General features: G+C 37.8%; 1 protein-coding gene across 1 annotated transcript in view; it reads right to left on the bottom strand.

The window, feature by feature from the left end:
• The window catches only part of LRRC7 (leucine rich repeat containing 7), a 478,750-nt gene that overhangs the window by 407,432 nt on the left and 49,883 nt on the right, over positions 1-21,435 (bottom strand). The gene's annotated exons all lie outside the window — the stretch shown is intronic.

Raw genomic sequence — 21,435 nt, 5'->3', positions numbered from 1 at the left:
TAGCAATCTGGAAAGATAAAAAACATTTTCCATTGGATTTAATTTTAATTGTTTACTGAAAAAACCTTTGGGGCATAAAGTTTTATCACAGTTCTAAATCAAAACCATTTGGGGGACCCTTTATACTATGAGTTCTATAAAACCTGATCTTGATTTTATTACAGCATCACGAATGCACAGTAAAATCTTTGTGTGGTTTCTCTTCTTTACAAGATATATTTCTTATATGTAATACTTCAAACAATAAATAATTTAAATAAAAAGTTAATAATGAATAAAATATATACTTCTTTATTAAACATGAAATTATGTATTACAAAAATATTTTCTAAAAGAGGGAGCAGCATGCAGTGGCTAAGATCGTGTGCTTGGGAGTCAGATGGCCGGCTTTCAAGTAGCAGCTCAAACACAGAGGAGCTGAATGACCTGGACAATCACTGTTCTCTCTGTGCCTCACTTTCCTGATATATAAAAATGAGGAGTGATGAAAAACATGCAGTTGAACAACTAGAGAAAAAAATTAGAGATATAAAATTTGAGGGTCAAGTATCTTGATTCATTGCAATTCCAGAAAGAACACACAAATGGAGAAACATAGAGACACGGCAATCTTTGAGAGCTGGAGACTTGAGCTCTGTGTTGTGAAGGTCCCCCAGGTGACTCAGTATTTTATAATGTTTGATGCTCTAGTAAGTGTCTTCAAATTGATTTTTATGTTAAATCTGCATATTTTGAATTGGCTAACGTTGCTTAGTTCCAGTAGTTTTATAGATTCCATCAGGTTTTCTATAAAATCAATCATGTCATCTGTAAATACAGAAAAGGATTCTACTTCTTTTCTGAACCTGATGTCTTACTTGACTGCAGTGGCTAGAACCATCTAGTACAATGCTGCATACAAGTTATGGGGGTGGATATCCCTGGCTTTTTCCTATCTTAAGGGGATACATTCAGTTTAGTAATATTAAGGATTAGCTGTCGATTTTCATAGATATTCTTATTAGAAGGGGGGACTTCTTTTCTATTCCAGAATTGCTAAGAGTTTTTATTTTTATGAATAAAAGGTATTGAATTTAGTCAAAAGCTTTTTCTGCATCTATTGTGATGGTCATATGATTTTCTCCTTTATTCTGTTAATATGGTAAATTACATTGATTTTTGAATGTTAAGCCACAGATAAACCTCGCTCACTTGTGATGTATTCTAATTTTTACATGTTACTAGATTCAATTTGCTAACAATATTTAAGAGTCTTTGTGTCTATTCCTAGTGAAATGGTCACTACTTTTCTTTTCTTATAATAGGTTTTGATATCAGGATTAGTTGGGAAGTGTTTCCTTCACCAGTAGTTTACGACAGAGTCTTTTTAATATTGGTCATTATTATTTCCTTTAATCACCAGTGAAACCATCTGGTTAAAAAAAAGCAAAATCCAATTTTATCTGTTTACAAGCCACACTTTATTTATTTTATTTTTACTGTTGAAAGTCTTACAGATGTCCCCTTTGTAATTTTTTTCTCCATTGACCCCCTCCACCCCGCACCCTCCCCTCCCATGTCTGTGTCCATGGGCTATGCACATATGCTATAAGGTCCCAGGTTAATCACTCCCCACCCACCTTTACCTACACCTGCCTTCCCTCTGAAATTCATCAGTTTGTCTCATGCTTCTATGTTTCTGGATTAATTTTTGTTCATCAGTTTATTTTGTTCATTAGATTCCACATATGAGTGAAATCATGCACAAAACACACTTTAAATATAAAAACACAGGCGCACTGAAAGTAAAAGGATAGAAAATAATGCATTGTGCAAATTGTAAATATAAGAAAGTTGGTGGGACTTGAGTAACATCATAAAATGTAAAATACAAGACAAAAATGTAACCAGTAACAAAGAAAGACTTTTTACAGTGATAAATAAGGTATTCATCAGGAACACATAAAAAAACCCTGTATGTGCGTGCATCAAATAAGAGTGCTTCAAGATGCATGAAGCAGAAACTGACAGAATAGAAGAAATAGAGAAATCCACAATCATATTTGCAAATTTCTACAACTCTCTTTCAGTAACTGAATGGGTAGAAAGAATATCAATCAGAGTATAGAAGATCTGAACATCACTCTCAACTTAATCTTGTTGACATTTATGGCATTCTACACCACAAAACTAGAACACATATTCTTTTGAAGTATACATGGGATATATTCCAAGATAAACTGAATACAGGGCAATGGAAAAATAAAACATTTTAAAACTAAACATTTTGCTCTAAGCACTGCTTTGCAGCATCCCACAAATTTGATTTGTCTTTATTTTCATTCAGATGAAAATATTTTCTAATTTTTGTTTGTGGTTTCGTTTTCACCCATGGGTTATTTTTAAATGTTTTTTTTTTTCATTTAAAATATTGGGAAATTTTCTAGTTTTTTAAAGAATTGACTTCTAACTTAATTTTGCTGTGAGTGACCAGAGAGCATACCCCATAGGCCAACTTGACCTTCCCAAAGTACTAAGGTGGAGGGGAGAGGGTGCTCCAAAACAATTCTACAATTTTGAGATTTCTGTCAATGGTTTTTATTAATCTAACATTATTCCTTCATCCTGTAGATTAAAGAGAACAAAGACTTTTAGAGTAAAGGCAGAATAGAGAGAGTTTGGGGTAGTTTAGATGTACCCACCAGTTGGCCTAGCAAGGAGCAAGAATATTTCCTCTCTTGGTGCATTATAAGACAAACTGCTCACCCTTGGGAAAGAGGGATTGAACTGCAAAAGAATGAGGACCATACCTTTAAGAAAATAGCTGAGGGAAGCTGGAGGGGAATGAGCTGGACAGAGATTTCTGTTATCTAAGAACAGCAGCATGTAGAAACCACCTGTACAAGCTCCTTTGAAGAAAATATTCCCATGTCCCCAAAGAAAGCTAGAAAATGGACATCCTCCACCCACAGGGTATTGATGGAAGTTGACATGTGGTAACTGTCGACTCCAGTCTTTGATAGGGGCCAGATCAGCAAGAGGCCCTTGTCCTTTACCTCTCTCTCCCATAACCCAACACGTAAGAGGAGTTTTAGAAGAGGAGCAGGAAGAGCAAAAGGGCAGATCATTCTTCTCATCTATTGAATCAAAGACTAGCCTGGGTGGTTCTAGAAGAATGGAGAGAAGGGTATTGTCTTGTGGATGAGTTTTTAAACTGAAATGAAAATTTAAATATCAGAAACTGATCAGAAAATTATGCAATCTTCTAAAAATGTTTTTAAGGGGCAGGAACGGCAGAGTGTGGTTGAAGATATGGATTAAGGGGGGAGGGACTCAAAACTTAGAATTCCATTGAATTGTGACAGTTCATAAGTAGAATTAATTATAAAACTAGGGTTAATATAAAAGCCATGAAAAGGTTCAGAATGCAAAAGAAAAGAGATCAATACCCACTATGATGTAGTGAAACATGTTTATAAACATATAATCTCAAACTTGATTGAGAGAAGAAATTGTTAAATCATCCTTGTTTTTACAAGGCATTTTGCTGCAATTTTATGCCAACTATTTCATATAATTTTCAGCAACCTTGATTTAGCCATTTAACAGATGAGAAAATAAAACTTCAGAAAGCTGAAGTAATGAAGTAATTAAGCCTTAAATTGGAAATGGCAAAACTGGGATTTAAATGCTCATGTGAAGGAATTTAATCTGTGCCCCTTGTCATTATATATTATTTCTAGAAAGACATGTTCCAAATTAGGTTTATTATATCATTAACCACCCTGTTAGTTATTTAGTTTGTGCATATTTTTAGTTCATATAATGAACCAAGGTAAACCTGTATCGCTCAGAGAGAATATTTACTTTTTTCTTCTTGTCACCCTCAAGTTTACAAATCTACATCTTCTCTCTGTTTTTATCACTATGTAAAAATAGTGTCAGTATAATATTTTAACTAAAATAAACTTTTGCTTTAATAGTTCATGATTCAAAATATTTGTAAAATTCTTATATTAGTAACTAGAGGCCTGGTGCACGGATTTGTGCACTGGTGGAGTCCCTCATCCTGGCCTGTGCCCTCTCACAATCCAGGATCCCTTGTGGGATGTTGGACTGCTGGTTTTGGCCCAATCCCTGCAGGCCAGGCAAAGGGACCCCACTGGTACACGAATCCCTGCACTGGGCCTCTAGTATGCATATAAAATCTTGGGTTAATCTCTTCCCGCTCTCCCACCTTCCCCCTTCCCTCTGAGATTTATCAGTCTGTTCCATGTTTCCATGCCGGTGTGTTTGAGTGTCTGCCCCCTGGTGGTCAGTGCATATCAGAGCTACCAGTTGAACAGTCCAACAGTTGGCCAGTCACTTAGGCTTATATATATATAGACTAGAGGCCAGGTGCATGAAATTCATGCAGGGGGGGGGGGCATCCCTCAGCCAGGCCTGTACCCTCTTGCAATCCAGGACCCCACAGGGGATGTCCAACTGCCGGTTTAGCGGGATAGGGCCTAAACCGGCAGTTGGACATCCCTCTCGCAATCCGGACTGCTGGGACCTAACCACTTGCCTGCCTGCCTGATCACCCCTAACTGCTCACCTGCCTGCCTGATCACCACTAACCACTCTGCCTGCCTGCCTTATCACCCCTAACTGCTTGCCTGCCTGCCTGATTGCCCCTAACCGCCTCTGCCTTGGCCTCCGCTGCTGTGGCTTCGTCCAGAAGGATGTCTGGAATAACGTCTGAAAGGTCGTTCGGCTGTATGATCTAATTAGCATATTATGCTTTTATTATTATAGATAGGTTCTGTAAATTGTTACTGTTTCCACAACGGTTTATAAATTCAAAACCATAAAATTATATTCTACTAAATTAAAAAAATAATATTATCTATTGTTAAAATAGTTTGGTGTTAAGAATTCTTTTAATGCTACCATGTTGCCAACCATGAAGTCCTAATGGGTGGCTTAAATTATAACTTCCAGATCTTATTCAACTAAAAACCTTTGACTATTATTAAAATGAATTAATTACTAAATGACCTTTGACTACTTGAAACAATTTTTTATAAAAATATAAAATCACATATTACTAAACATAGTTTTAAATTAACTTTTAAAATATTTACATGTAGAATGAGTATAAATCAGTGGTATGTGCAAATGTGTCAAATTACTATATATCTTTTTTTTCCTTCCTCCCCTCCTTCAAATTTGTTAAAGTTCTAAAGAAAGTGTGCTCATAGAAAATAGAGCTGGAAATTCTTGATTTCCCATCTTCTAATTCTCTCATTTGTCCAGAAAAACAAGTGCTAATTATTTTGGTTAAAGGTATTAATTAATATAAACAATTGAGATAATGTTAAGTATAATACTTACAGAGAAGTAAAAATATACATAAGAATAATAAATATAGTTTCTCTATTTCTAAAGGAAACTTTAAAATTTACTGATATGATAAACTAAACAATATATACATTATTCAATATGCTAATTTATTGATCTTTAACAGCTAAAGTTAAAAGATTTTATTTTACCATATAGTTCCATTGTTATGTATTTGTTTATGTCTAAACGCACACACATTTTAACATTAATTAAAATGTTTATAATTAATACAAAGAAAAGGTTGAAGACATACATGTAAAAACTCTGAAATTGGCAACTTTGATTTGCTTAGAGTTTTAGCCTATGGATAGTCAATTGGAAGAAATATATAAATTGTCATCCAAAAACTTTTTACAATGTTGGCCCAATATTAGTGGATTTGTTCTTAATGAAGAAATGTTTTGTAAAACAGTTACTGAAAAGTATTACATGGAAGATATAGAGGAATAAATTTAGAATTTTGGTTTTATTGTTTTTGTTTTTGTAAAATGTCCACGTTCTTCTCTAGCCAGGTAAAATAAGTTTCTTTCATCACTAAAGATATTTCATTAACCCTCTAAACTTTTTGATTCCTAACACCTTATTTTTGAAAGAAAAGAAAGTCCCTATTATCATTTTATTTATTGTTATTTGTTTGGAAAATATCACCTATAGCTACTTTGCTCCACTAACAATCTTTATTAATTTTGTCTTTTCCAAATTCAAGTCGCAACTCAGAATAATAGAACCATTAAGATTTAATTTAAACCTAAATTATGTTTGATCTTTCATATTACAAATAAAAGGATAATAGAAATAACATTGTGGTTAATTCTCCAAGTTTTAATTAACTCAAAATTAAATCGCTATGTTGTTTACCAAACTTCTAATAAAATACCTTCCTAAAGACTTCTGATACAGCATTACTGTGTGTGGAGGGGGGGGAGGAGGTAAAAAAACAACAACAACACCAAATATGTTTATTATTGGTTTCAGAGAGGAAGAGAGAGAGAGAGAGAGAGAGAGAGAGATAGAAACATCAATGATAAAAGAGAATCATAGATTGGCTGCCTCCTGCACATCCCCTACAGGGAATAGAGACCACAATCCGGGTATGTGCCCTTGACCAGAATTGAACCCGGGACCCTTCAGTCTGCAGGCCGAAGCTCTATCCACGGAGCAAAACCAGCTAGGGCAGAAATTCTTTAAATGACAAATCAAAAGAGAAATTCAGTCCTCCTAATTAGATATACATGAAAATATCAGTTTTATTAACTATATTTCTCAGGAATATACTTGTATATTATACAAAAAACAATGTACACAAACTCTAAAATGATTTCATTTCTAATTATTAATGCTTTTATTCTTACTAATCCTAGTGCTCACTATCTCACAAATTAAAATTTTTACACTATATAACGTATCCTTCTTCCCATGACAATCAGGGATTCCATCTTTAAAAATTAATTATGAGTTATGCCTAACTAGAGGATTTCAATCTCTGCCATTACGATGATGTCCCTAGAGATTTCATCTTCTGGAAAAGACAGCAGAAAAAAATCTCTCCTAAGACAGAAAAGGGACATTGGCAGGTACTGTTAACAGTAAACACAACAAAAGCTGGAGTGTTGTTCCTCCCATCTCTATCCTCCTGTAGCTGTCAAGCTGAAGACTCAGGGATCCTTGGGAGGCGGACAAACTTTGAGAACATGATAAAGTGTCTGACAAAGACTTTCAGACCAAATAGACAACTGCATGAAGTGACAGATTCCACCCAGGATGTTTGGATAAAGATGACAACTTCATGAAGTAGATAGTTTTCACCCAAAACCCACAGAACAAAATCCAGGAATCTGGAGTCACAGACTGTCCTACCTCAAACTGCATGCTTTTGGTGTTTTGGTTTCCTAGCTATTTTATTTCCTCTTTACTATTTTAAACTTCTGGATTAACAATATAAACAATTACACAGCCTCAAGGAAGAATTAGAAAATCTGAATGTATTTAAAACCATTAAAGTTTAAAATCTATCCCAACACACAAAATCAAACCACTACCTTCTTCCCCCATCTAAGCTTAGATGACTTGATAATCTAAACAAATTATGGTAGAGAAAGGAAAGAGAGGGAGAAAAAGTGAGAGAAAAGAGGGAGAGGGAAGAAAGGTGAAATAGAAGGAAAGAATATTCCCAACGAATATAAAGTAACTATAAACTTTATGTAAAAGAATGAGACAAAGGCAATATAAGAAAAGCAGAGTCTAATTTTATTCATAAACATAGTTGAAATAACATGAATAAAATATTAGCAAACTAAATCAAGTCAGATATAAATATTTATATATTTTATGATCAATATAAGTTTATTCCAGGAATGCATGGATGGTTTAACTTTAGATAGTCTATTATTGTGATTTCCCCAATGAACATATTAAAGGAGAAAACCATAAAACCATATCCACTACTTCAATAGCTGCAAAAAGATTTAGATGAATTTTAACTCCGATTTTTCTATATATCAACAAACTAAGAATACCAAAATGTTTTTCACAAGAAAAATACTTACTTAATACTATCAGCAAATATTATGCTTTATGGTAAACACCAGAAATATTATCTATCAACATTTATATATAACATTATACTGGAGCTACTACACAGCCACAATAAGAAAACCAATGATTCAAAGATTTTTTAAAAATTGATTTCAGAGAGGAACGGAGAGGGATAGAGAGATAGAAACATCAATGATGAGAAAGAATCATTGATGGGCTGCCTCCCGCACGTCCCCTAATAGGGATCGAGCCTGCCACCCAGGCATATGCCCTTGACAAGAATTGAACCAGACCTTTCAGTCTGCACACTGATGCTCTATCCAGTGACCTAAACCAGCTAGGGCTCAAAGATTCTTGAAGTCTTTAAATAACCATGGTCTTTCTTCCTACTAAGAAATATATCTCCCATATATCGTGTGTGTGTGTGTGTGTGTGTGTGTGTGTGTGTGTGCGCGCGCATGCACACACACATGTTCACACCTCTAAGATCCTTTGTATCTGTGGTGATGTTAAATTATATTTATTTTGTTAGTTAAAGAACAGTTTAACTGAACTTTATACTCTCCTTTTGTCCAAGAAAAATGCAATCTTCCTAACAGAAAAAACTGTCATATGACAGGAACAGAAAAATTATTCAACATATTTAAAGCAGAACAAAATTGAATCGAATCATATATGTGGTTGCACAACCTGTAAACATGAATCTGGCTATTCTTTCTTCAAGAAATAACAAACTCTATACTTTTCCTAAGTAGTATTGAATTGATGCACTGTAGTGCTTTCAAACCAGGTAGTTGGTTCAGCATTCATTCATGTATTCACTCATTCAAAGAATATGTCCTAAGCAAAGACAACCACTTAAAATGATGAATTAATCTCCTATATTAAAGGAACTTATTATTGTCTATTTTCTAATATCTACGTGGATTATGGTTAAAAACTGATATACATTGTGCTTATTTACACTAATTTAATACCATCTATTGGATTGATTCATATGACTTATGTTTCAATATTGATTTTTATTGAGATATAATAGACATTTAACATTGTATAAGTTTAAGGTGTACAATGTATTGACTTGATACATTTATATATTGCAATATGATTACCACCCTTAGTGTTTGCTTACACCTCTATCACATCACATACCATATTTAACACTTATTTTTAGTGGTGAGAAATGTAGGATCTAGTCTCTTAGAAGCCTTGAATATATAATACAGTTCTGTTGACTATCAACACTATGTTGCACATTAGGTCTCCATCACTTGCTCATCTTCCAACTTCAAATTTGTACCCTTTGAAGAACATCTCTTCAATTCTCCCACCCCAAAGTCCCTGGTAACTACCATTCTTCCCCCGGTTTGATGAGTTTGCTGTTACTAGATTCCACATATAAGTGAGATTATATAGTATTTGCCTTTTTCTGATTTATTTCACTTAGTATAATGCCCTCAAGGTCCGTCTATATTGTCACAAATAGCAGGATGTCTTTCTTTCTCATGGTTAAAAAATATTCCATTGTGTGTATGTGTGTATGCCATATTTTCTTTATTCCATTGATGAACACTTAAGTTGTTTCCATATCTTGGCTATTGTGAATAGCCTGTTAGAATTGATATCATCAAGGAGGTAAGGGAGAAGTACTGCTGAGAATGTGGGAAAAACATGAAAACTTGTGCATTGTTGATGAGAATGCTAATTGGCCTAGCCACTATAGAAACAGTATGGGGGTCCCTCAAAAAAAATGGAAACAACCTCATTATCCAGCAATCCCACTTCTGGGTATATATATCCAAGGGAAATGAAAAGAGGACATTGTACAGTTATTTGTACTCCCATAAATATTGCAGTATTATTCACACTTTCTATTTTTAAAATAAACATGAATAATGCATTATCTGTACCTAATTTTGACATTTCTTTAATTACCTTAGTTTCATAAGCACTGACTGGATATGGTTAACTTGTACACACACCTATCAATTTTTTGGTTTTCTTCCTTGAGCAAACCATACACTTTGCTAAGAAAAAGATTACATTAAAACCTTTTGTGTAAAATAAATTCCAGGATAATAAAATTCTAATTATTTTCATTACAAAAAGATGAAAAAAATAGGTAAATTTTCTGTTGAAAATACAGTGACATTTCTTGGTTACCCATAACATTTATGTTATTAGCTCTGATTTCTCCTTTTTTGATCTTATTTTTATTATATATCTGTTTTAGATTCTTATAATTACTGCTTTCTCTCATTAATCCAATGCACCAAAACGATTATTCCCATAATGATTTCCACAATTAATTAAACGTAATATTTTTTTCCTTTTAGTCTTTCAGTAATTAAGGATTAAGCATATTCACTAAGCTGAAAGCTAACACTAAAGTTATTTTAAATATTTGAATGTCAGACTTTTCCCTCCCCACTCCTAAATTTTCCTTTCCAGTTAGATTTTCTTTTATTTTTACTTCAATCTTCAGCCAAGTCTCTGCCTATACTGCTGGATTCACTGGCCTCCTGTAGCCATCCTTAAGCATATAAACCATATCCTGCCACATTCCCAGAGGCTGAAACGCCAGTGATTGTATTGTAACAATTCCAAAGAATCCTAAGAGAGGTGATCACATGAATTGTGGGTATACGACCAGAAATCTAAGAGACAAAAGGATAATTTGAATGCTATAGATATAAAACAATGAGAATTTGCGGCTATATAATGGAATTCCTAGGCTGGAACAGAGTGAGACTTGCCTTCACCCCTCATCCAGAAATTCACACAATAAAACAAAGGCTTTTCCTTTAGACAACCATCATAATTCGATGAAAGGTAGAAGTGCTTTATGCATAATTCCCATTTCTTCATGCAGAATATGGAAAAGATTTGCACTCAAAAGTCAGGATTTAAGATTTATTAAAGTAATTATTCTTCCTTCATGAAGGACATATTTTAAGAGAATCTGATAATGTTTTGACTGTTAAATGAATGGCAGTGAAAAGACAGTGACTACATTACAGTTTGATGCGGCTGCTTTGATTTGTGCAATGACGCCAGCAGTTTTATTCATCATTGCTTTTTTTTTTTTTTTTTTACCACCAGTGCAAATGTCAGCATACTGGAAAATATATATAACGTTATAATTACTAAGAAAAAAGTTGTGACTTTACAAGCCACCCCCACCCCTGCAAAGGTCCATGGACCACAATTTGAGAACAATGGACTATGACATGAGTAAAAAATAAACTTTTATTGCTTAACCTACTCAGTGTTAAGTTTTATTGCAGCAGTAAGCTTCTGTGAATGCAGAAATTGATCCTTTGAAGTTGGGTGTTACCATGACAAAAACTAAAATATGGGGCATGAAGCACTAGGTGTTTGAGACGTAGATGGCAAGGAGACCCAGCTATGAGGCTTGAAAGCTCTATTCTACCTTTTCAAATATTTGGTAAAACTATCACCAGTGCTAAGGTGGAAAGTAGGTATCTGCTTGCAGAGCCTATAGCTCTAGAGGAGGTAATGAGAAAGAATCAACATGATCTTGTATGTTGGATGCTACTGCTGCTCTTTTAAGCAGAATATTATGAGAAAGAGATGAGATTAAACAAGAATTGGCAGGTTTTTTGACAGAGATGATAGGGAAGAGAACATCCATAAATTTGAAGCCTTGAAGAAATGCTGAACACAACTATTTCTAGGCTTCCAACAAACAAAAAAATTTATCTCTGGGACTCAAAGGCCTACTAAGTCCTTTGGCAAAGATCAGACTCAGAATACAGCCTCCCAGCCATGTCTGATGGCCAAATGTAGCTACCATTAAGTAGAGAGAGACTGGCATGAACAGGAAAGAACTTTGGGTACAGTTACTGACACAGAGTTAACTAGATCAAAAGCCTACTAAGTTTTTAAGGAAATCTTATGGCCAAAGAAACCAGGAGTCTGAACCTATTTGGTAGATATGATCATGGAGGCAAATGGAAAAGTAAGAACTTCCCAGAGCCTGGAGCCAGGAGTCTGGAATGAGAGTGCTCTTCCTAGTAGAACTGAAGTCTAATTAGAGAACATCCCTCCCACCCCCACCATAGTAGGCATCTTCACACCCTCTCTAGTGATACTTCATATTGTTATGGGCCAGTGTTTTCCATTACTTCTCTATCTAAAAACAAGGTTCTGTATGTTTTCCTGACTATGCTCCATCATTGTATATTATTGTTATACTAGCGTTCCTGTTGCAGGAAAAATCCTGCAATAGGGTTTCCTGCTGCACTCTACCCCGCCCCACCTGCTCTCCTCCCTTGTCCCCTGCCCTGCCTTCTCCACCAGCCACCCTGCTTTTCTCCCTTTCCCGCCAGCCCGCCTGCTCTCTTTCCTTCTCCCCCGGCCCCGCCTCCACTCCTCCTTTCTCCTCCCCCCGGCTTGCTTGCTTCTCCACAGCTTTGCTCCCTTCTGCAGCTCTTGGCTTCTTTCTACGCTGTCTTTATATGCAAATTAGCTGCCATCTTTGTTGGGGTAATTTGCATACTCGTCCTGATTGGTTGGTGGGCGTGGCTTGGCTGGTGGGCGTGGCTTGGCATAGTGAAGGTGCGGTCAATTTGCATATTTGTCTATTATTAGGTAGGATATGAAGTAGTGCATCACTTTTTCCTTTAGTTCTTAGGCTGCTGGCCCACAAAGAAGCATATCCTGATCCCATGGAGGCAACTGCCTATCACCCAAGTACTGGCCCCATGCTTTGACCTGGATCTAGTGACTAAATGGGATTTGGGTTGCCTTTCTGGAAGAGGAATGAGTATGTCCTATCCATGGGAAACATAGTGAAGCAGATATGTAATGTTCTAAAGAGTGGACTATGGGAGACACTGATACTATTGACCAATTTCCATGCTCTCCCCTTCTTCCTGAGCAAAGGAAGTGCGAGTACATTTTCCATACCTTTTTGGCATGGACTTGTGTCTCATTTTTAGACAATGGAATGTGAGTGGAAGTAAAGTATGCCAATTTCTGAGTACAAAAATATCTCATTCTCTTTCCCCATCTGTTGGCTCATACAGAAAATTTCAAAGATTTAGAAGATGAAGAAAAAAAAAAGGAACCTGGATTCCTGAATGACTGCTTATGTAGCCTGCACTCTATTGACCCATGTTAGGCTTTGAAAAGAATGTGAAATAAACCTTTTATTATAGTTATCTGCTAAAATTTGTGGATTTATTTTAGTTGTAGCAGTCAGCAACTTTTCCCATAAATGCTGATTGTGAGTTTGCAGACAAAATTATTTCCACCACTGATAGACTCAAGCCCCATACACTATCACAGTATTTCTGATTTTTTACTGTAGGTATATTTAACATACCCTTCAGCTCACAAATAATTTTGCATCACATTCTATCCTCATTGTTAATGTGTTCTTATAAATAACTAGAGGCCCGGTGCACGAAATTTGTGCACTGAGGGGGTGTCCCTCAGCCCAGCCTGTACCCTCTCCAATCTGGGACCCATCGAGGGACATCCCTCTCACAATCCAAGACTGCTGGCTCCCAACTGATCGCCTGCCTGCCTTCCTGATTGCCCCTAACCACTTCTGCCTGCCAGCCTGATCACCCCCTAACCACTCTGCTGCCAGCCTGATTGATGCCTAACTGCTCCCCTGCCAGCCTCTTTGCCCCCAACTTCCCTCCTCTGCCAGCCTGGTCACCCCTAACTGCCCTCCCCTGCAGGGTTGATTGCCTCCAACTGCCCTCCCTTGCAGGCTGGGTGCCTCCCAACTGCCCTCCCCTGCTGGCCATCTTGTGGTGGCTATCTTGTGTCCACATGGGGGAAGGATCTTTGACCACATGGGGGAAGCCATATTGTGTGTTGGAGTGATGGTCAATTTGCATATTATTCTTTTATTAGATAGGATAGAGGCCTGGTGCAGGAGTGGGGGCCAGCTGGTTTGTCCTGAAGGGTGTCCCGGATCAGGGTGGGGTTCTCTTGGGGCGTGGGGCAGCCTGAGCAAGGGGCCTGTGGTGGTTTGCAGGCTGGACATGCCCCCCAGTGACCCAAGCGGAGGTCCTGGTATCTGGAATTTATTTGTCTTCTACAATTGAAACTTTGTAGCCTAGAGCGGAGCCAAGCCTCCTGCATGCTCCACGGCTGGCAGCCATTTCTGTTTGGGTTAATTCACCTTCTATAATTTAAACTTTGTAGCCTTAAGTGGAGGCCTGGGCCTGGCCAGGGTGTGCGGAAAGCTTTGCTTTCTCCATTGCCGAGGGCAACCCTGGCCTGGTCTCTCCAGCTCCATGGCTGTGGCGATTCTGTTTGAATTTGTTTACCTTCTATAATTGAAACTTTGTAGCTTGAGTGGAGGCTTAGGTCTGGTAAGGGCATGAGGAAAGCTTGGCTTCCTCTGGTGCCTGGGAAACCTTGCTCTCTGTGGCTGTAGCCATCTTGGTTGGGTTTATTTGCATACTCGCCCTGATTGGCTGATGGGCGTGGCTTGGGCTGGTGGGCGTGGCTTGGGCATAGTGAAGGTGCGGTCAATTTGCATATTACCCTTTTATTAGGTAGGATACCAAGATAATTCTGATCTTTTATTTAAACTGGAGATTCAATAACTACTGATTGGAAACCTACTGTGTGCCAGGTATTACAGTAGGTGCTGGTGATACCAGGATAAGCAAATCAGCAGTGATCCCTAACCTCATAGAAACAATATGCTTGCTTTGCTGACTTACTAGTATTTGACTTGTATCCTCTTGATTTATGCTAGATGCCATCCTAGCCCTGCCTAGAAAGGAACTTTAATCTCTTGCTACTGCCACCCATATTCCAATGTAAGTGGGACATCCATTCAACTAACACAGCTGTGAGTAAAATGTATTTAAAAAGAAGGACATGAACAATGAAACTGGTCACCAGACAATTACCGGTTATTTCACTGATTAGAAATTGAATATTTTTGTTATGAAGCTTGGAATAAATAGATGTAGGATGGAAAATGCAAATACAACATGGAAATTTGTTAAAGAACAACGAATAACCTTGACTTCCAACATTTAAATATGATCTAGTAATTTAAAGTTAGGTATGCTTTCTGACAGAATTTCTTTAGGAACACATGTTCTCCTCACTTTCCTGCAGGATGTTCTGAATACGGAAGTTTCTGAATACGGAAGTTTCATTGGGCATGAAAAAGTAATTTGTTATGGAACAATTTTCAATTGCTCTCATTGTCTTTACTCTGGCCCATCCCTTGTCATTCTGAAAGTGTCCCTTTCACTTTAAAATACAGGCCATTTCATTTCTCTGAAGAGCTGACAAAGCTAACATTTTTGGCAACACATCTTTGAGGTAGGACCCTCACTAGCCTTGGTTATTTGCTAGTAAAGTGCAATATTTTAAGTGAAATTTATTTTCAACTGGTCTTTCTAAGCTTTAAATTATCATTTCCTCCAATCATAAAATTCATGAATGTATCAAGTCATTAAGCCTTTGGAAAAAGACTTTCTTATTAAGCTTTCTATATGATAATAATAACTTTAAATGAAAGATTGCTAAATTAACTTAGGAAGCAAACACATAGGATTTAATGGCTTCACTATGCATTTTCATTTTACTAAATATTTGGATATGAGAGTACAATTATGGACTTAAATGTGGTATGGTAGTACTAAAGATTGATTTTAACATAAAATAACAGATCTATTATTTATTTTATAATATAAGTAAAAAAGGCATATTGTTTACAATAACAAAAAGGACCTAAATTTTACTACTAAAATCCACTTTCTAGGAATCTAAAATTGACACTAAATTTCATTTACTGCACTTTGATTATAACCTCAAAGATTATCTTAAATATATTCAATGTTTGTTGTAAGCTTACTAAAGGCACATATTGAAAATTACACTTGTGTATACTTTACAATGTTAACACAGCATTATTTTCATAAATGGTACTTGAGAAATATTTAATTCCTTTGATAATCATACTTAAATATTTCTTTGTCTTTTAAATGACAGTAAGTTAATAGTTTCATTCATAGGAATCTCAGTAATACACAATTGGTGATTAAGTCCCATCCTCTGACCAGTCCCAAGGGAGTTAAAATTCTTGTCTTCTCTGTAGTCAGGGTGTGAAGATGGGAGGAGGTGGTGGGCAGGGAAATATTAGAAAGTGGTTTCTTCCTGATCAATGGGAAGTTTTTTAATCCATTGGATGGTTAAAACAGTATACATTTTTTAAAAGTCTTTATAATTACACTATTTTTGTTAAAATAGTGATTATTATTAACCTCATAGTAAAATGAACCTGCATTTTATTTTATTTTTATTGAATTTATTGGGGTGACATTGACATTGGTTAATAAAACCATACAGGTCTCAAGTGCAGAACTCTATAACACATCATCTGCATTCTGCATTGTGCACTCACCACCCAAAGTCAAGTCTCTTTCTGCCACCATTTATCCGTCTTTGCCCTCTTCCACCTCCCCTAAATCCCTTTCCTTCTGGCAATCACCATAATTTTGTCCTTTTCTGGTTTTTGTTGTTGTTTTTGCTTAATCCCTTCACCCCCAAAAGCTGTCTGTTCTAATTTGTTGGCATACCTTATTTGTAATATTTTCTTACAATCTTTTGCATTTCTGTGGTGTTAGTTATCAGTTCTCCTCTTTCATATCTGATTTTGTTTATTTGGGTCCTCTCTCTTTTCATGAATCTAAAGGTTTGTAAATCTTACTTTGTTTGTTATTCTTTTTCTAGTTCTTTTAAGTGTGGGCTTATGTTTATTTGAGATTTTTCTTGCTTCTTGAGGTAGGCGTATAATGCTATGCACTTCCCTCTTACAACTGCTTTTGCTCTGTCCCATACATTTTGGGTTGTTCTGTGTTTATTTTCATTTGCCTCAAGGTAACTTTTGATTTCTTCTTTGATCTGATTGTTAACCTATTTACTGTTTAGGAACATGTCATGTAGTCCCTATATATTTCTGTGTTTTTCAGGGTTTTTTTTAATTGTAATTCATTTTTAGTTTCATCTAGTGGTTGGCAAACTCATTAGTCAACAGAGCCAAATATCAACAGTACAATGATTGAAATTTCTTTTGAGAGCCAAATTTTTAAAACTTAAACTTCTTCTAATGCCACTTCTTCAAAATAGACTCGCCCAGGCTGTGGTATTTTGTGGAAGAGCCACACTCAAGGGGCCAAATAGCTGCATGTGGCTCGCGAGCCGCAGTTTGCCGACCACGTATCTATGGTGGTTGGAGAAGATGCTTGCTACGATTTCAATCTTCTTGAATTTATTAAGACTTCTTCTGTGTCCTAACATGTGGCCTATGCTAAAGAATGCTCCTTGTGCACTTGAAAGAAATGTATAGTCTGCACCCTGAGAGAGATGAACTCTAAAGGTCCAACCTCTGAACAGCAATCCCTTCCTCCTAGGGAACTGAGCTCAGCAGGTCAGGGCCACTGGGACTTGGGAGGACAGATGGAAATAGTCGTCTTCCATTGGAGGTGGTGCCAGCCAAGTCTGCAGGAGCGGGGCCAGCACTTTTGTCTCCAAACCACCATCCATAGCTGCACAACCCAGTACCCATCTAAGTCCCGGACAAGAGCCTTTGAGGGAGATGTGCTCCGAAGGTGCTGAGCAGCACTTCCTTCCCTCTGCAGAACTGAGCTTTGCAGGGCGGGACCACCAGGGCATGAGGGGACATCCTATATAATAAAGCTGTAATATGCAAATTGACCATCACTCCAACACACAAGATGGCTGCCCCCATGTAGTCAAAGATGGCCACCCCCATGTGGACACAAGATGGCCACCACAAGATGGCCAGCAGGGGAGGGCAGTTGTGGGGGATCAGGTCAGCAGGGGAGGGCAGTTAGGAGGGACCAGGCCTGCAGGGGAGGGCAGTTGGGGGCGACCAGGCTTGCAGGGGAGGATAGTTAGGGGTGACCAGGCCTGCAGGAGAGGGCAGTTGGGGGTGACCAGGCCAGGAGGGGAGGGCAATTAGGGGCATTCGGGCCAGCACAGGAGCAGTTAAGCATCGATCAGGCTGGCAGGGGAGTGGTTAGGGGGTGATCAGGCTGGCAGGCAGAAGCAATTAGGGGCAATCAGGCAGGCAGACAGGCGAGCGGTTGGGAGCCAGCAGTCTTGGATTGTGAGAGGGATCCCAGATTGGAGAGTGCAGGCTGGGCTGAGGGACACACCCCACCCCATGCACGAATTTCGTGCACCGGGCCTCTCATATCAAAATAATCTCCTGTTGGGGGTAGTGCCAGCTGAGCTTTCAGGAAGGGGCAGATTGGCCCCTGTTCCAAAGCCACACAGCTCAATGACTGTCTATCTGCCCAGAGCTTTTCCAAAAAAAGAGCATACCCAAGAGCATCCCTCTTTGGTGCAGTCAACAGACCTTTCTTCAGGACTCATGCTTGGCAGGGTGGTGTCGCCAGTAGTTGGAGGTCCAGGTTAGTGCACTCCCAGGCTGGTGTTGTAAGAATAAGAGTGCTTGATCCTGGGCAGATGCTGTAGGCAGTGTGGGATAGAGACTCATGACGGGGACCTCAGTGGCTGGCCCTCCAGATGGCTCCTCGGGCCACATCACCTGAATCTTCTCCTTATCACCCTGTTTGCCCTGAGTCTCCTTCCTTCTACCAAAGCCCTGCATGAAGTTTCAAGAGCAATATCCTGTGTTGGCCCTTTAAGAGAGCACCTGGGTTTCTAGCAGACTCCCTCCTCTTTCAGGTAGAGAGCATTCTTGCTGATTTTCACTGTCAAGTGCTATGCAGGCTCTTCTTTCCCAGCCCAGGTGCATGGGGCCTCAACCCCATGCTCCTCAAGGGGAAGTTTTGCAGCAGAATATCCTCTAGCTTCTCAGCAATCACTCATGGATGCAGGGCCCAGCCCTCTCCACATCTCCACCCTTCTTACCAGCCTCTATGTGGCTTGTTCTGTAAATCCTTGATTATAATACTCCTGTCCAGCTGTCTTTAAATTGGTTATTCAGGTTGATGCTCTATAATTTATCTGTAAATCCGGTTTGGTGCTGGGAAGAGGAACAAGTAGCTTCCACCTACTTTGCAGCCATCTTTGAATCTGAACCTGTATTTTATACAACTGATTTTTTTTGCATTTCCCCCTTCTCAAATTTCTTCCTTCATGAACACATGTATATGGATATAAATATATAAGGGAATCTGGGGGAATAAATTATTTGTTTAGCCCTTATAGATGCATGTGGCAAGGGAGAAGGGACCTAAAAGTATTTGTTACAGATATGTTTAAAGTTTAAGTAAAAGTGATTAAATTGTTGATAAAATCTAACAAGCGATTTTAAAGCAGAAAGTGTAATTACATAGGTCTGTAGTCTAGCATATGCATATTTAATATGAATAGTTTGTGCCTAATATTTGGCTGAAAGTAAAGGAATGTAGAAGAAAACTACTCCCAGTCTCTGGCAAACACGTAAATATAGTCTATCTAACCTATTTTTGAAAATATTTTATTGGAAAAAAAGAAAAAATATGAACAGGTAAAAGAACTATAGAAAATTTTAATTGCTGAATCTAGGTAATTGATCAATAAGGACTCATTATACTATTGTTTTTCTGGGGCCCATCATGCCTATGCTAGTTTTTATCTTACCCAATGGGATACATCGTAGATATGCCCTATGTTACACTGAAAGACAGTTTATACAACCCATCTCTAGCCTCCAAATTTGTGGTTAATTGTTTTTAGTCATTCAAGTAATGACTTACCTCCTGTTATTAAGAATTTGACTCATTGCCATGGTTAAGTAGATTAGCTGCATTTCACAAATGAGATAGATCACACAAGTTGTTACATTTCTGTATCCCTCAAGTCACACAGAAGTTAATAGGAGAGCTAAGATAAGTAATCAGTGCCAAGAAAGCGAACATGAATGAAGACAATGGAAGTTGCCTAAGGGCAATTTAAATTGCTCCTGTTCTTCCCCGCACAAAAGACCACAGCCCAAATTAGTGTTTGGTCAGTGATATCAAGGTGCCAGAGGCCAGGACAAATGAGAGTTTTATCTGCCTACAGCACTGATAGGTACAAATGAACACATTCCCTAGCTGATTTTCATTCCATTTCAGTGGCATAGAAAACAGTGATGCACAGTTATCACACACTTCAGGGCTGTATTCCAATTGTATTTAATATTCCTTGAAATGTGGTGACAACAGGATTGGGTTTGGAAGTTGTTTGTTATAATGAACAATTTATTATTATGAACAGCTTGTTATGATGCTCCTGGGGGTTTGTCTTAACAATCAAGTTCTCTGAGAAGAGGATGTGTTTCTGTCATGCACATGTTACATTGATGTCCCTCCCATGTGTCATTGCAAGCACAAAAGTGATTAACAAATTCTCTTCATAATGTAAACCAATAAAACTTTCCAGGGAAGAGTTTGCATGTGCATATGATGTATCCATGGGTATGTCTTAGTGAAGATGGGATAAAAAGTGAATCAATTTGTCAAGAACAGAGCTATTAGATGTCTGATTAGATGAATGTTCTCCAGTTGCTGATATGTTGTATAAATACAGGGGTGGGCAAAAGTAGGTTTATAGTTACACTGTGATATTTTAATAAAGCTATTGTACAATCATAAACTGCATGTCTTTTTCCATATTAACAACTGTAAACCTACTTTTGTTCATCTCTGTATTTTTATACTTTCTTCTCATTATTCCTTACTGGGTTTTGTTTTTTTCGGCTTTTAATAAAAACCCCAAATTGTTTTTCATTATCCCTTCCTCTTGGATACATATTTTTCTGCCATTTATCCCATAAGTTTAACCTAACTGACACTAGGAAGATAGAATAATCCCTGTTCTCTAGCTTCTTCTCACAAGTCAATTATAATGGTTTGAGGAAATTCACCATCTCAGAAGTTATCAAATGCTTACAACAAATCTAGAAAAACGTTGCTTTGCTCAACATTTGGAAATATGTGTTCACATAAGCAGCAAACATTTCAAGTTACATGGCCCGCTCTATGCTAGTCAGTGTGCTGAGGGCTGATTATACAAGAGTGAACAAGACATACTCCCCGACCTTACCAATGAATGGTACAAACAGGCAAAAAAGGCAGCAAACATAACAGGGTGTGATCAGTACTAACAGTCCAGAGGCTTCCCCTCTTGCAGATGAGGAGACGATGTTTGACATGAAAACTGAAGGATGAATGAAAATGCGTTAAAGGGAGTTGATGGAGGAAGGGAAGATTGTTTCAGGAAGAGGAACTGCCATATGGGAAGGCCAGGAAATGAAAACGAGCATGCCAAATTAGAGACCCTGCAATGGTTTAAGGTAACTGAAGCTTGCATTGTGAAGCGTGACAAGATGAGCCTTGGCTCGCTGTAGGACCTTGGACAAGTTACTCGATGTGAGTAAGCTATTTAAACCCCTGAGCCTCAGCTTCCTCACTTGTATAGTAGAGATCATGGTGTCTGCAAAATAGAGTTGTTGTAAGAGTGACTGTATGTCTGTGTGCATATATCTAATTTATAAAATTAACCCTTTGC

This window comes from Eptesicus fuscus, chromosome 9, assembly GCF_027574615.1.
Source record: "Eptesicus fuscus isolate TK198812 chromosome 9, DD_ASM_mEF_20220401, whole genome shotgun sequence".
Taxonomy (NCBI): Eukaryota; Metazoa; Chordata; class Mammalia; order Chiroptera; family Vespertilionidae; genus Eptesicus; species Eptesicus fuscus.
The sequence above is the reverse complement of the archived record's forward strand: the minus strand, read 5'-3'. Positions and strand labels throughout refer to the sequence as shown.